The sequence below is a fragment of the Scyliorhinus canicula genome, chromosome 18 (genome assembly GCF_902713615.1).
Source record: "Scyliorhinus canicula chromosome 18, sScyCan1.1, whole genome shotgun sequence".
NCBI classification, from domain to species: Eukaryota; Metazoa; Chordata; class Chondrichthyes; order Carcharhiniformes; family Scyliorhinidae; genus Scyliorhinus; species Scyliorhinus canicula.
Window position 1 is genome coordinate 117,012,619 of NC_052163.1, and position 16,278 is coordinate 117,028,896.

Below are 16,278 nucleotides of genomic sequence, written 5' to 3' on the forward strand. Positions count from 1 at the left end.
GGGAAGCGATAAAGGCGAGGGTACATCTCCCCAACGCGGGAGGTTTCCCAGTGGCACTGACACTGTTGTCCAGCGAGCAGAGGCGGATAGCCAATTGGAATGATGAATGGCCCGACCAAGGGTGATTTTCCCAAGGGTGGAAATGCCGACGCCACCTCCCATTGCTCCCCCCCCCCCTCACCAAGGCTCCTTAGGCAGAACCTCCCAAACCCACGACCACCACCATCTAGAATGACAAGGGCAGCAGATACCTGGTTCAAAGACACCAACCTGACTTGCAAATATACTGGCCGTTCCTTCACTGTCGCTGGGTCAGAATCCTGGAACTACCTCCCTAACAGCACTGGGGGTGTATCTACACCACAGGGACTGCAGCGGTTCAAGAAGGCAACTCACCATCACCTTGGCTCCTGGCTGCCAGCTGGTCAGAGATATCTCAGTGAATTCCGTCTTCCTGTGTGTCTTTCAAGCCTGAAGACCGAGGCTTCAGAGCACGAGGAGGAAGTCACTGGACCAGACGACACCCCGGCAGCCCCAACTGCAGGGGCTTCCCCTCCATTCTCCTGGCCCTATCTCTTGATGCAGCACACAAATATTTATTTGATGCCCATCCTTCAAGGGAGCCTCAGCATGGAGGCGCTGCCACACACTCATCAGTAGGCATTGTACTGGCACCGTCACCATCATCACCCACGCCTGCCTTCTCCTGCCAATATTGCGGGCAAAGTGCATAGAAACCCTACAGTACAGAAGGAGGCCATTCAGTCCATCGAGTCTGCACCCACCCTCCAAAAGAGCACCCCACCTTTGCCCTCCGCCGCCCTATCCCTGAAACCCTACCTAATCTGCACATCTTTGGACACTAAGGGGCAATTTAGCATGGCCAATCCACCTAACCTGCACACCTTTGGATTGTGGGAGGAAACCGGAGCAACCGGAGGAAACCCACGCGGAAATGGGGAGAAAGTCCACACAGGCAGACACCCGAGACCGGAATCGAAGCCGGAGTCCCTGGCACTGTAAGGCAGCCGTGTTAATCGCTGTGCCACCTTCTCACCTCCCTCCCACACGAGCTGGCCACCTGTAAACCAGCCCACCGATGGGACCGCCACCAGCTGTGGAAAAATCACACCCTGGTTACCATACCGCCATCATGGTGCCCTGCTTGAGCCCCTTTTACCTTGCCCCATTGCTCCCACTTCCAAAAATCTGCTCAGGCTCCTCCCTGTTCCCCCAGGGCCCCTCACCTCACCTTCATCTCAAATGCCTGAGGTGTTTCACAACGATTAAAATATTATCGCATGGGAGCAGCAGAAGCGGAGGCGAGCGCAGGACGTCAGCGAGGCCCGTCTGGGAGAAGCAGGCGACAAGAACACACAACACAGCCAAGTATCGCACACTATAATTATCTCCCCGGCACCCAAATGTATATTTGCCTCCCCAATTCCCCCCCCCCCCCCCCCCCCCCCCCCCCCCACAAACTGTCGCCTACTTACGTGGTGTAAATAATTTTGACAGATGTACAGAGCTGCCACTGTCGAGCTGGTGCACAATACCCTACCAGTTATTCTATTTCATATTTTATTGTATTTTATGTTGTGGTGTGCCCTTCTCTTCTAAATATGTGTATATATATGTTTCTTATTCTGTGTACATAACGGTAATTATACCTTGTTCAAAAACCCAATAAAAATACATTTATTTAAAAAAATTATTATCGCATGGGAGCAGTGTTATTGCCTCTTGACATGGTGCCAAGGTGGAAAAAAGAGAAACAATGCCTCTTTGAAAGGCAGGAGCTTTATTGGCAAGCAGCCATAAACCCAGACAATAGGAGCACGGTTAACAATGTGGTTGAACTAACTGTGGAATGGCCGAGCAAGACACACAACTCAAGGATAGGGATAGAGATTGGCAACAAATGATGACCTTGTCAGAACTCTGTGAAATCATTCATTTCTTTTAAATCGTTTCAAATGATTTCAAAACCAAACTCCATAAGTCAACAGTATGGAGAGACACAAGTGGCCTGCTCAGGACCTGTACGTCGCTGGTGTCCTGTGTACTCTGCTGCAGTTAACGTTTATATATTTTTTAAATGTTTAACCTGTCCGCCAAGTGAACACAGATTGCTGGATGAATGAAAGAATATCACCCCATCGTTATTGATTAATCGTCATGTGACCAAGTTGCCAGTGAGTCTCTGCTGCTGATTTCCCATCTCCAAGCAGGTGAATTTCTTTAGCTGGTTTCAATATGTGATACGGGCATGGCTGGCAAGGTCAGATCTATTGCCCATCCCCAATTACTCTCGATAATGTTGTGATGAGCTGCCTTCTTGAACCCTTGCAGCCCACGTGGCGTAGCCTTGTTGGGTTGGTGATAAGTCCCGATGTCAGACACCATTTTCCCAAGGCGGGTCTTCCTATCCCAGCTCGGTCAGGGCGGATACACCATGGGAGGACAGAAATGGGCGGCAATGGCAGCACAGTGGTCAGCACAGTTACTCCACAGCGCCAGGGTCCCAGGTTCGATTCCCGGCTTGGGTCACTCTCTGTGCGGAGTCTGCACGTTGTCCCCGTTCCTCCGGGTGCTCCGGTTTCCTCCCACAAGTCCCGAAAGACGTGCTTGTTAGGTGAATTGGACATTCTGAATTCTCCCTCCGTGTACCCGAGCAGGCACCGGAATGAGATCCAATGCCGACAAAATGAAGAGGGAAAACAAGCGCAGCGAAACGAAGATGTCATGACACAAATTGGTGATGCAAGGCCAGACGTTCCACTTGACAACAAATGCTTGAATGAAGTCCGCAGAACCTGAGTTGGCTCATCAGCTATCTTCGGACACAGGGAAGATAATCACCCTCACTGGTGAGGGATGGCCAATGATAAGTACGTACACCAACAGTGTTGTTGGAAACATAGAAAATAGGAGCAGGAGGAGGCCATTCAGCCCTTCAAGCCCGCTCCGCCATTCATTATGATTGTGGCTGATCATCCAGCTCAATAGCTTGATCCCGCCTTCCACCATATCCTTCGATCCCGTTCTCACCAAGTGCTATATCTAACTGCTACTTGAAAACATACAATATTTTGGCATCAACTACTTTCTGCAGTAATGAATCCCAGAGGCTCACCTCTCTCTGGGTGAAGAAATTACTCCTCATTTCTGTCCTAAACGGTCTACCCCTTTTCCTCAGACTGTGACCCCTGGTTCTGGACACCCCCATCATCAGGAACATCCTTTCTGCATCTTTCCTGTCTCGTCCTGTTAGAATGTTCTAGGTTTTTATGCGATTCCCCTCCTCATTCTTCTGAACTCCAGCGAATACAGTCATAACCGACTCAATCTCTCCTCATACGTCAGTCCCGCCATCCCAGGAATCAGTCTGGTAAAATTTTGCTGAACTCCCTTTAGAGCAAGAACATCCTTCCTCACATAAGGAGTCCAAAACTGCACACAATATTCCACATGTTGTCTCACCAAGGCCTTGTACAATTGCAGCAAGACAGTCCCTGCTCCTGTACTCGAATCCTCTCTCTTTGAAGGCCAGCATACATGGGCAGCACGGTAGCACAAGTGATTAGCACTGTGGCTTCACAGCGCCAGGGTCCCAGGTTCGATTCCCTGCTGGGTCACTGTCTGTGCGGAGTCTGCACTTTCACCCCGTGTCTGCGTGGGTTTCCTCCGGGTGCTCCGGTTTCCTCACACAGTCCAAAGGCGTGCAGGTTAGGTGGATTGGCCATGATAAATTGCCCTTAGTGACCAAATAAGGATAGGAGGGGTTATTGGGTTACGGGGATAGGGTGGGCTTAAGTGGGTCGGTGCAGACTCAATGGGCCGAATGGCCTCCTTCTACACTGTATGTTCTATGTTCATACCATTTGCCTTCTTTACCGCCTGCTGCACCTGCATGCTTATCCACAGTGACTGGTGAACAAAGACATCCAGGTCTCAATGCATATTTCCCCTCCTAATTTATGGCCATTCAGATAATAATCTGCCTTCCCATTTCTGCTACCAAAGTGGATGACCTCACATTTATCCAAATCATACTGTATCTGTCATTCATTTTCCCGCTCACTCAACTTGTCCAAATCACACTGAAGGATCTCTGCATCCTCCTCACAGCTCACCCTCCCACCCAACTTGTCTCACTTGCATATTTGGAAATATTACATATAACACCTTCATCTAAATCATAAATATATATCTATCTAATGAATATATGGGATCCCAGAACTGAGATACCCCACTAGTCGCTGCCTGCCACGTGGAAAAAGACCCATTTATTCCTACTCTTAATTTCCTGTCTACCAACTAGTTTTCTATCTATCTCAATACATTACCTCTAATCCCATCTGCTTTAACCTGACTGGTTGCTTCATTAACTTTAAATCACTGGCTTTGAAAGCAGACCAAGGCAGGCCAGCAGCACAGTTCAATTCCCATACCAGCCTCCCCGAACAGGCGCCGGAATGTGGTGACTAGGGGGTTTTCACAGTAACTTCATTTGAAGCCTACTTGTGACAATAAGGGATTTTCATTTCAATTCATTTTCATTTCATTTCATTTCATTTTACGCGCTAATCTCTTCTGTGGGACTTTGTCGAAAGCTTTCTGAAAGTCCAAATAAACCACATCCACTGGTTTCCCCTCATCAACTCTGTCGGTTACATCTTTGAAGAATTCCACTAGATTTTGAAGCAAATGAAATGAAAATGAAAAATGAAAATCGCTTATTGTCATGAGTAGGCTTCAAATTAAGTTACTGTGAAAAGCCCCTAGTCGCCACATTCCAGCACCTGTTCGGGGAGGCTGTTACGGGAATCGAACCGTGCTGCTGGCTTGCTTGGTCTGCTTTCAAAACCAGCAATTTAGCCCTGTGCTAAACAGCCCCTAAACAGCAAGATTTCCCCTTCATAAAATCGATGCTGACTCTGTCCGATCCTGCCACTGATTTCAAACTGCTCTGCTGCAGAATCTTTAATAATGGATTCTAGAATGTTCTCCACTACCAACATCAGGTTGACTGGTCTATAATTCCCTGCTTTCTCTCTACCTCCCTTTTTAAATAGTGGAGGTTACGTTAGCTACCCTCCAATCTGCAGGAACTGTTCCAGAGTCTGTAGAACCTTGAAAGGTGACCACCAATGCATCCAATATTTCTCGGACCACTTCCTTAAGTACTCTGGGATTTAGATCATCAGGCTTCAAACCCATCATTTTCCCCAACACCATTTCTCTAATAATACTGATCTCCTCCAGGTCCTCCTTCTTACTGAACAAAGCATTCCCCAACATTTCTGCTTTGTGTCCTCCTTTGGTCAGCCATTTCTTTGTTCCTCATTATAATTCTCCTATTTCTGACTATAAGGGACCTACATTTATCTTCACAAATCTATTTCTCTTCACATATCTACAGTAATTTTTATAGTCTGTTTTAATGTTCCCTGCAAGATTGCTCTCGTACACTAATTTTTCCCTTCTTAATCAATCCCTTGGTCCTCCTTTGCTGAATTTTCAACTGCTCCCAATCCTCAGGGATGTTCTTTATCTTGGCCAATTGGTATGCTCCTTCCTTTGATTTAATACTATCTCTAATTTCTTTTTTAAGCCATAATTTGACCACCTTTTCTGTTATATTTTTGAGCCAGATAGGAATAAACGGTTGCTGCAGTTCATCCATATGTCCTTGAATGTTTGCCTATCCACCTTCATCCCTTTCAGTTACATTTTCCAATCGTTCATAGCCAACTCGTGCCTCATATCATGGTAGTTTCCTTTATTAAGATTCAGGACTCTAGTTTCAGAATCAACTACGTCGCTCTCCATCTTGATGCAAAATTCGATCATGTTATGATCGCTCATCCCCAAGAGGTCTCGCACAACTAGACTGCCAATAATCCTTTCTCATTGCATAATACCCAGTCTCGGATGGCCTCGAACCAATGAAACAGGAAATTAGAGACACATACAATAAATGACCATCTGTAATCATGGATGATTTGAATCTGCATATAGATTTGGAAAACAAAATTAGTCACAATACAATAGAGGAGGAATTCCTGGAGTGTGCACGGGGTGGTTTTCTGGACCAATACATTGAGGACCCAGCTAGTCATTCCCGACATCACCATTATAGTTTTGGGGTCTATATACAAACCCTACTAATTTTCTTTGTGTTTTCCAGCATTACCCATACAGATTCTACATTGTCGGAGCTAATATCCTTCCTTAATATTGTGTTAATTTCCTCTTTAGTCAGAACTGCCACTCCCCTGTCTGTCCTTCCTAAATACCGAATATCCCAGGACATTCAGTTCCAATCCCTGGTCACCCTGCAGCCATGTCTCCGTAATCCCTCTTATATCATACCGTTTACGTCTATTTGCGTGATTAGTTCATCCACTTTATTGCGAATGTTCCACGTGTTAAGGCACAAAGCCTTTCAGCGTGTCTTTTTAATATTACTTATCTCGTTCCCAATATTTCTCACAGTGGCCCTGTATGAATCTGGCCCTGGGTTTCTCTGTTTACATTTTCCTTATTCCCCTATCCGTCTTTTGTTTTTGTCCTTGATTCTTCCTCCGCTGACTCCTTACATAGGCTCCCAACCCCCTGCCATTTTAGTTTAAACCTTCCCCAGCCACACTTGTAAATACTCCTCGGATATCAGTCCCGGTCCTGCCCAGGTGTAACCCATCCAGTTTGTCCCACCTCACCCAGAACCGGTCCCAATGCCCCAGGAATCTAAAAACCCTCCCCCTCGCACCATCTCTTCAGCTACGTATTCATCCGATATATCCTGCAATCTCCACTCTGCCACTGCTTAGGCTGAGCCTCAAACCATTTCTGACTCTCTATTTTGCGTCCACAAAACTCTCTTCAGTGGTGGGAAACTGGAGGAAATGAAGCCTTTGGCTACTGCTTTGAGGCAAGGTGGAAATTTCCTTCAGTCTGTGTGGAATCTCACTAAAAGTGGGCAAGATTTTCAGCACCCATCAGGGTCAAGGACACAAGATGATAAGAACCAGAAGCAGCAGTAAACCATTCAGCCCATTGAGCCTTTGCCGCCATGCAATATGATCCTGGGCTTCATCTCCATTTTCCTACCCGCTCCCCATCTCCCATAATTCCCTGCGAGAATCTGTCTGTCTCAGCCTTGACTCTATTGTAGGTGGGGCATCCACGAGCCTCTGGGATGGGAAATTCCAAAGATTCACAACCGTTTGAGTGAAGAGATTTTTCCTCATCTCAGTCACAAACGTTCAGCCTTTTGTCCTGAGATTCTGCCCCCGTGTAATAGATTTGCCGACCAATGGAAACAATCTCCCAGCGTCCACCCTATCAGACCCCTTCGGGAATCTTCTATGTTTCAATGAGATCGCCTTCCCATCTTCTAAACTCCAGAGAATTTTAGATCCAATTAACTCAGCCCCTCCCCAGCCCCGTGCCAGGGACCAATGTCGTGAACCTTGGCTGGACTGCCTCGAGTGTGGAAGTGTGGGTTGGGAGCGGAGACGGACAGGGCCGGAAATACCGGCTCCTGCCAGAGTGCCAGTTTCTGAACCATGGTGCCAGGTACTTTTTGTCATAGTGGGTTCGGGCCCACCAGGACTGCCTGCCCCCCACACAGCGGGCAAGCCCAAGCATGCGGCAACAGGTTAGGGTCCAGAGGCTGGAATTGGCCACGGGGAGGACAGTCAGGTTTTCAGAGCTTGCAGCCAGGGTTTGAGAGCAGCCATTGGCCACCCTACAGAAGGGGTCATCCTGCCGCCACAGTGTCAGGCAGGAACAATTTGTCAACACTTTAAAATGTTGGCCTTCCTTCTGACTTACCCTCCACTGATCTTTTCAAGCTGGAGGTCTCTGAATGGCTCCCGAGCTTGAGCTGGGCAGGGAAGCTGCTTCACTGCCAATTGAGGGGACTCGTCCATCCAAATCTCAGTGAGTAATTCATTCCCATATTCAAGCCCTGGAAACATTCCCAATTTCTGATTCCCACCACCCAATTGGGAAAATCCAGATGTGAGCCACTTTCATACGTTGGAATGTCTGTTATTTATCAGATCAGAGGTCCAAAGGCTTCTCAGTGAGGGGATCATAGAGGCCAGCAATAGTCCCTGGAGAGCTCAGGTGGTGGTCGTTAAGACCGGGGAGAAATTCCGTATGGTGGTCGACTACAGTCAGACCATTTACGCTCTTCGACGCGTATCCCCTCCCCAGGATTGCAGACATGGTAAATCAGATCGCCCAGTATCGGCTCTTTTCCACAGTGGATCTGAAGTCTGCATACCACCAGCTCCCAATCCGCCCGGAGGACTGCCACTACACGGCATTCGAGGCCGATGGCCGCCTCTTCCATTTCCTCTGGGTTCCTTTGGGCGTCACTAATGGGGTCTCGGTGTTCCAACGAGCAATGGACCGAATGGTGGACCAGTACAGGCTGCGGGCCACGTTTCTGTACTTGGACAATGTCACCATCTGCGGCTATGACCAGCAGGACCACGACGCCAACCTCCACCGTTTTCTCCAGACGGCACAGAAATTAAACATCACCTACAACAAAGAGAAATGCGTTTTCCGCACAAACAGACTGGCCATCCTCAGCTACGTCGTGGAAAACGGAGTCCTGGGCCCAGACCCGGACCGTATGCGCCCCCTCTTAGAACTCCCCCTCCCCCATTGCCCCAAGGCCCTCAAACGGTGCTTGGGCTTCTTCTCCTACTACGCCCAATGGGTCCTTCAATATGCGGACAAAGCCCGCCCACTCTTTAGGGCCACACGATTTCCCCTGTCAGCTGAGGCAAGCCAGGCCTTCGACTGCATCAAGGAGGACATCGCCAAAGCGGTCATGCGGGCGGTGGATGAATCCACTCCATTCCAGGTTGAGAGCGACGCCTCAGAGGTAGCTCTAGCAGCCACACTAAATCAGGCAGGGAGACCAGTCGCATTTTTCTCCCGTACCCTCTCCGCTTCAGAACTCCGACACTCCTCAGTCGAGAAAGAAGCACAAGCCATTGTGGAGGCTATTCGTTACTGGAGGCACTACCTCGCTGGTAGGAGGTTCACCCTCATCACCAACCAAAGAATGGTTTCCTTTATGTTTGATAACCCGCAAAGGGGCAAAATAAAAAATGCTAAAAATTCTTTGGTGGAGGATCGAACTCTCCACCTGTAGCTACGATATTAAGTATCGACCCGGGAAGCTCAATGAGCCTCCGGATGCCCTATCCCGCGGGACATGCGCCAGCCCGCAGATTGACCGACTGAAAGTCATCCACAACGATCTCTGCCACCCGGGGGTCACTCAGCTCGCCCACTACATCAGGGCCCGAAATCTGCCTTTCTCCAACGAGGAGGTAAAAGCGGTCACCAGGGACTGCCCGATCTGTGCGGAGTGCAAACCGCACTTCTATAGACCAGACAGGGCCCACCTGGTCAAGGCTTCTAGGCCCTTTGAATGCCTCGCGATTGATTTCAAAGGGCCACTCCCCTCAACTAACAGGAGCGTTTACTTTCTAAACGTCGTAGATGAGTTCTCCCGTTTCCCATTTGCTATCCCGTGCCCCGACATGACCTCCCACACAGTCATTAGGGCCCTGCATAGCATCTTCACCCTGTTTGGTTTCCCCAGCTCCGTGCACAGCGACCGGGGTCAGTGGCGGACTGGCCAGGGTGTCAGCTTGCCTGATGGCAAGTGGGCCCCTGATGAAGTGGGCCCCCTATATCAAATAAAAATGCAATAAAGAAACAAACACAGACATCTGTTTTAGTAATAAAAAGGAATAAGAAAAAAAAGAGAACAGGACACAAATAAGCAGTGCATGAAAAGGAACAAAGCAGGGGAGGTAGTGGAAGGATGTGGAATAGGGGGGCCCGAGTCGGGCATAATTAAGGAAATTCCATGTTTTCAGCAAGAGTGTGTGAATTTAAAGATAAAGTTACAATTCGTGATTTGAGATGGTCGGCAACTTCAAAGGATATCAAGCAGTAGTCTTGGTTCAGCCGGTACATCGGTCCGGGGCCCGGAGAGCCAAGAAGGGGCCCGTGAATCTCTGAAGGGCCCTTAAAAATTACAATTAATTAGCTAAATTAATCTCCAACTTCTTTCCTGAGATTTGTATTCTAACTTAATAAAATATAATTGTTTTTAAAAAGAGCAATACCAAATAAAAATGCAATAAAGAAGCAAACAAATAATCACACAGTGTATGAAGGAACGAAGCAGTGTTAAACGGATGTGAAAAGGTGTGGAGTGGGGGGGGGGGCTGGTTCACCCGGGTCGGACATAGTTGGAAATCCACGTTTTCAGCAAGAGTGTGTGAATTTAAAGATAAAGTTACAGTTTGTGATTTGAGATGGTCGGCAACTTGAAAGGATATCAAGCAGTACATAGGGTCGTGAGGTCACCGAAAAGGAGAAGCGGTATCTTTGACTGTGAATCATGAGGTCAAAGATATTGAAGTGATAAGCCATGATCGGTAAACTCAAAGGGTTGCGACTTGTAACACTACACTGGTATCAAACTGGACATGTTAACTTTGGTCGTGGGACCATTCTTAATGTCTTACTATAGTCGGACCAAACTTCTAAGTTTCAACAGTTGTCTCAGTTGCTTGCTGGTGTGAACACTGGACAGTGGATTGTCTCCTCTTCTGAAGCTGCATAGGCCACAGTATTATTGACTAATGAACATAGCCTATTGAAGTGTAAGTAAGTTATTTTATATTTTTTTATCAAGTAGGGGTTTTTCTGGCGTTCCTTCAAGTTATTCTTGCAATCATCAATATTCATTTTTCCCAATTTGGGCTATTTTTAATTAAATTTTTATTTCAGGAATATTACCCCTACCAGCATGGAAAAGAAAAAGCCTAAATCTGGGTCACTAAAACGCAAAGAACAAAAAGAAGCAGAAAGGAAGGAATCAGCCAAGCGATGCAGGCCTATTACAGAGTTGATAATACCACAAGCACAATCCACATCAATATCCAGTTCTGCAACAAATAATCAAGAAGCAAGAAACAATGCTCATGGTGATGATGCAATGACATGCGAGTTACAAGAACAGAGAAGAGCTACTTTGAATGTAGAGACAAATACAAGTGCATCCATTACTAATCAACCCAGGCCCAATATTTCTTCTGGCTTCCTTGTCCCGGTATCTGTACTGCCTGTAGTTGCAACATCTGAACACATAGCTTCAACTAGTGACAGGGAATCAGATATTCCTTCAAGCATAAATGACTTGGTTTCTGAAGCACATCCTGTAAATGAACTTACGCAAGAAAATGAAAGATCAATTACTGGAATCTTCCAATATCCATCACGAGCAAAGCTAAAACAGTTTTTTGCTGAACATCCACTTCAGCCACTTGATGATCTGCCATTTGATGCTCGTTTGTATGAGAGGAAAATTATGAATGACTCAGTCCCAAGAAAATGGCTAACATATAACAAAGAAAATAGATGCTTATATTGTTCATACTGCTTAGCCTTTGAGTTTCCCAACACTTGTAATCCATCACCCTTTGTACGTGGCTTTAGTGACTACAGGCGTATTAGCCAGAGCTTGACTTTACATGAATCGACAACAACACATGTCAGAAATGCTCAGCAATATATCAGTGTGGTTAATGATGGCACCTTAGATAATTTTTTTACAGCATCACTAATTAAAAGGAAAGAAGAAGTATTGAAGGAGAGAAGTATTGTCATGAGGATTATAGATATCATAAAGATGTTAGGCAAGCAAGCACTTCCTTTTCGAGGTCACAGAAATGAATCAGCCTACACTCTAGATAATGAGGTTCTGAATCATGGCAATTTTTTAGCTACAGTGCAGTTGATGGCAAAATATGACCCCATTATGGCAGCTCACGTTTCTGCAGTGCAAAACCAGTCTAAACAAAGAATCAAACGATTAGAGCAACAAGGAAATGCTCAAAGTAAAGGCCGTGGTGGACTTGTTACATACCTGAGTAAAACAACTATAAACATGTTAATCAAAATCATGAAGAATATGATACAAGAAAGAATTAGTCATGAAGTTTCTCAAGCAAAATATTATTCTATTCAGGTTGATTCAACACAAGATAATTCATCCATCGATCAGTTTAGCATTATTATTTGGTATGTGCTTAAAGGTATTATCTGTGAGCGACTACTTTCAGTTGTGCCAAGTAATGATGGTACAGGACAGATACTTTTTGATCTATTAATTGAAACATTACAGCATCTTAAAATTGACCCACAAAAATGTTTATCTGATAGCACAGATGGCGCTGCAAGCTACCATGGCCAGTATAATGGTTTACAAAGTAAAATTGCTGATGTGGCTGATCAACATGTTCATATATGGTGCTATGCCCATGTCTTGAATTTGGTGGTAACTGAAACAACAAAATGTTGTGTGCCTGCAGTTTCTTTTTTCAATTTGCTCCAGAATATAAGTGGGTTTCCTCCGGGTACTCCGGTTTCCTCCCACAGTCCAAAGATGTGCAGGTTAGGTGGATTGGCCATGATAAATTGCCCTTAGTGTCCAAAATTGGCCTCCTTCTGCACTGTAAATTCTATGTCGATGTTCTATGTCTATAGCAACTTTTGTGAAAGCATCATACAAGAGAATGGCTGTATGGATAGAAGTTGTTGGAAAACATCTAGGACAAGAAAAAATGAAACGATTAAAGCTAATTGGTAAGACCAGATGGTCAGGAAAATAAAATGCAGCAACAACTATATTTGGATGTTTTGATGATGCCGCTGCCAATACTTTTGTAAATCTATTGACATGCTTATCAATGATACAAGATTCAGAAAAGTTTGATGCAAAAACAAAACATGAAGCAAATGTTTTACTTCAAAGTCTTCTAAAGTTTGAAACCATATTGACAGCATTTACTTACTTGTATATATTTGAAACTACAACCCCGTTATCAAGTTATCTACAGACAAGTGGTTTAGATATGTTTACTGCGTGGAGCTTGGTAGATTCAGCTACAACAAAGTTGAAGGAACAAACAAGAACATTTGATAACGTTCACAGCAAGGCTTTGGAATTTGTAAATAAATGTAATAACAGGATTTCACAGATGAATATGGATGAAAATCAAACATTGGAAATTGATGCATTGGAAACAGCATTGCCAGTTAAGAGGCAGAGGAAGAAGAAAAGAATGGCAGATGAGCTTATTGATGATGAAAGAAATTCCTCAGATTCTCTAGCTGATTTTCGATAATGGATCGCATTGTCCAGTCACTAGAATCACGCTGTGTACAACGCAAACAGTTGTATAAAGATTTGTCCTGCTTGGACCCAGCAAAGTTTAAAACTATTGCAGAGAAGGGCCTTGAAGATGAAGCATTGGAAGGTATTATTAAGCTGTTTCCACAAATCAGCAAAGATCAAGTAATATTGGAATTGTTTTCTTTTGCTTCAAACTTTGATGTATTAAAGCTATTGCTTAATGATGGTGAGAATATGGATTCCAGTTGCAACAATTGTAAAATTTGCAGCACTTGCCCATCGTGTGTACTAAAAATTCTGGCATCCAACAGACTTCATGACAAAGTATATGATAACCTTTATGAACTTTATAAAGTCATCTGCACACTATCAGTTACTCAAGTCCAATGTGAGAGGACATTTTCAAAGCTAAAGATCATAAAGATAAGCTTAACAAATTCACTGTCTGAGGAGAATTTGGAATCATACATGTTGCTATCCATTGAAAAAGAATTGTTAGATGAATTGGATGCAGAAGCAATTATTGGCAGATTCGCACAATCATCTAGCGAACACAAACGATTGCTCTTAATATAGTGGACTGCATGCAATGCTCTATTGTGCTTTTGAACTGTTAATCTGTTAATGTGTAAATTGTGCAGTAAACTATTTAAAAATATTAACCAATTACTTAAAATTAAAAAAAAAAATTCAATTATAACATTCTGTATTTACATTTGGTATCTACTGCCAGTAATATGTACAGTACATGTACACTGTAATTACTAAGAAATACACATTTTTTTCCACAAAAATTTTAATTGTACCCTTTTTTCCATATGTATTTTTTGAAAATTTTATTTATTCGTTATGAAAATTAAATTATAGAATTGTAGTTGGGTGGGCCCCCTTTGCCTCCTGGCAACCAATATTTTTAGACCCTGTCCGCCACTGAACGGGGTTCGTCCTTCATGAGCGACGAGCTGCGTCAGTACCTGCTCGACAAGGGCATTGCCCCGAGCAGGACTACCAGCTACAACCCCAGGGGGAACGGGCAGGTGGAGAGGGAGAACACGACGGTCTGGAAGACCGTCCTACTGACCCTCCGGTCTAGAAAGCTCCAAGTTTCCCAGTGGCAGGAAATCCTCCCAGACGCGCTCCACGCTATTAGGTCCCTCTTATGCACAGCGACCAATTAGACCCCTCACGAGAGGCTCTTCATTTTTTCCAGGGGCACTACCACGGGAGTCTCACTTCCGGCATGGCTGAGGACACCGGGCCCCGTACTGCTGAGGAAACACGTCAGGGTGCACAAAACCGACCCCCTTGTTGAGAAGCTGCGCCTGCTCCACTCCAACCCCCAGTACGCCTTCGTGAGTTCCCTGATGGCTGTCAGGACACAGTATCCCTCCGGGATCTGGCACCCGCCGGATCCAGCTCCCCCTCTACCCCCACAGAAGGACCCCTCACCCTACACCCCGTGCTGCCACCCCCTCGCGCTCCCGAGCCCAAGAGCTCGCTCCACCAGTTCCGCGCACCCGCGCCGGCCAGCCCCCAGCGCCCCCAGTCCCCTGTCGAACCAGAAGAGTATGAAGCTCGGACACAACCCTCCCTGGAGTCCGCCATCGTACCCCAGCACACAACACCCATCCAGCCACCGCAAGAGGCTGCAACACCGGTGCTCCGCAGATCACAGCGGACAGTTCGACCACCGGACAGACTTACTTTGTAGACCTTGATTTATTTGCAGGGGGTGAATGTAACTTAGTAATTCACACTGTATTTACCAAGACCATTGTAAGCACAGTAGCATTATCCGACCACTAGGGGGAGTAGCTCTGGGAATGCTCAGGAGTTTGTACAGGGCTCCACCCGTGGCTCCTCCCATGGCTCCGCCCACGGCTCCTCCCCCTGGACCGCTGTATGAATACCCTTGTCCAGAGCCAGCCTGCAGTTCATCGAGAGTTCAACGGGTAACAGGCTGGCTCTGTAGTAAGTAGATTAAAACCACTGTTCATATCTTAAAGCACGTGTCTAGTGAATTGATGGTTCCATCAACCCGCCCTGCACTCCCACCCCCACCCGCACTCCAACACCCGCCCACTCCCCCCGCACTCCCCTCACCCCCCTCCCCTGCACTCCCCCACCCCCCTCCCCCTGCACTCCCCCCGCACTCCCCCCACCCCCCTCCCCCCCGCACTCCCCCACCCCTCCTCCCCTGCACTCCCCCACCCCTCCCCCTGCACTCACCCACCCCCCTCCCCTTCCCCCTGCACTCCCCCACCCCCTCCTCCTGCACTCCCCCCACCTCCCCTGCACTCCCCCCACCCCCCTCTCCCTGCACTCCCCCCACCCCCTCCCCCTGCACTCCCCCCACCCCCTCCCCCCTGCATTCCCCCCCCCCCCCCCCCCTGCACTCCCCACCCCCTCCCCCTGCACTCCCCCCGCACTCCCCCCCACCCCCCTCCCCCTGCACTCCCCCCACCCCCCTCCCCCTGCACTCCCCCCCCTCCCCCTGCACTCCCCCCCTCCCCCTGCCCTCCCCCCCTGCACTCCCCCCATTCGGCTGAATGACCGTTGTTTGTACCGGTTACCCTGCAGATTGCTGTCCTTGCTGCTTCAGTGGAGTGAATAACACAACTCTTACCTTTAGCTCACTGGCGCTGCACATTCAGCCGATCCTGTCCAGCTGCTCCTTCCAATGCTCACAGGCTCATTCTGGGAACATGGAAGGAATGGTTCCTCTGATCAGCAGCAGGCAACTCCAGCCGTCCTCAGCAGTGTAACATCATACTAGGTGCAGGAAACCAGTTTAGGTTGCCACAGAACGTGCAAATAATAACACAGCTTCCTTCTCTTTTAACTGTAAGTGCACCGAGCTTCGATAGGTCCCTCTGTCCCCATTCTGCTGCTTGAATCGTTAAGGGTCTGATCCACAGAGTCAGGTTTTATCAGCTAAAACTCGTCCTGCTTTTCCAAACAACGCCAAGCCAACCGCTGTTTAAACTTGGAGATACGTGAATGAGTAAACATGCACATATGGTTAGCAT

The 16,278-nt window shown here is 47.0% G+C and overlaps 1 protein-coding gene across 2 annotated transcripts in view; it reads right to left on the reverse strand.

The window, feature by feature from the left end:
* Positions 1-16,003, reverse strand: part of LOC119953573 (N-acetyllactosaminide beta-1,3-N-acetylglucosaminyltransferase 3-like) — a 56,368-nt gene extending 40,365 nt beyond the window's left edge. Inside the window, exon 1 of one of the 2 annotated variants that reach the window (XM_038777968.1) lies at positions 15,876-16,003. The gene's annotated coding sequence lies outside the window, so the exon portion shown is untranslated. The remainder of the gene's footprint in view (positions 1-15,875) is intronic. The other variant, XM_038777966.1, reaches the window with a different exon arrangement.
* Positions 16,004-16,278: the final 275 nt, after the last annotated feature.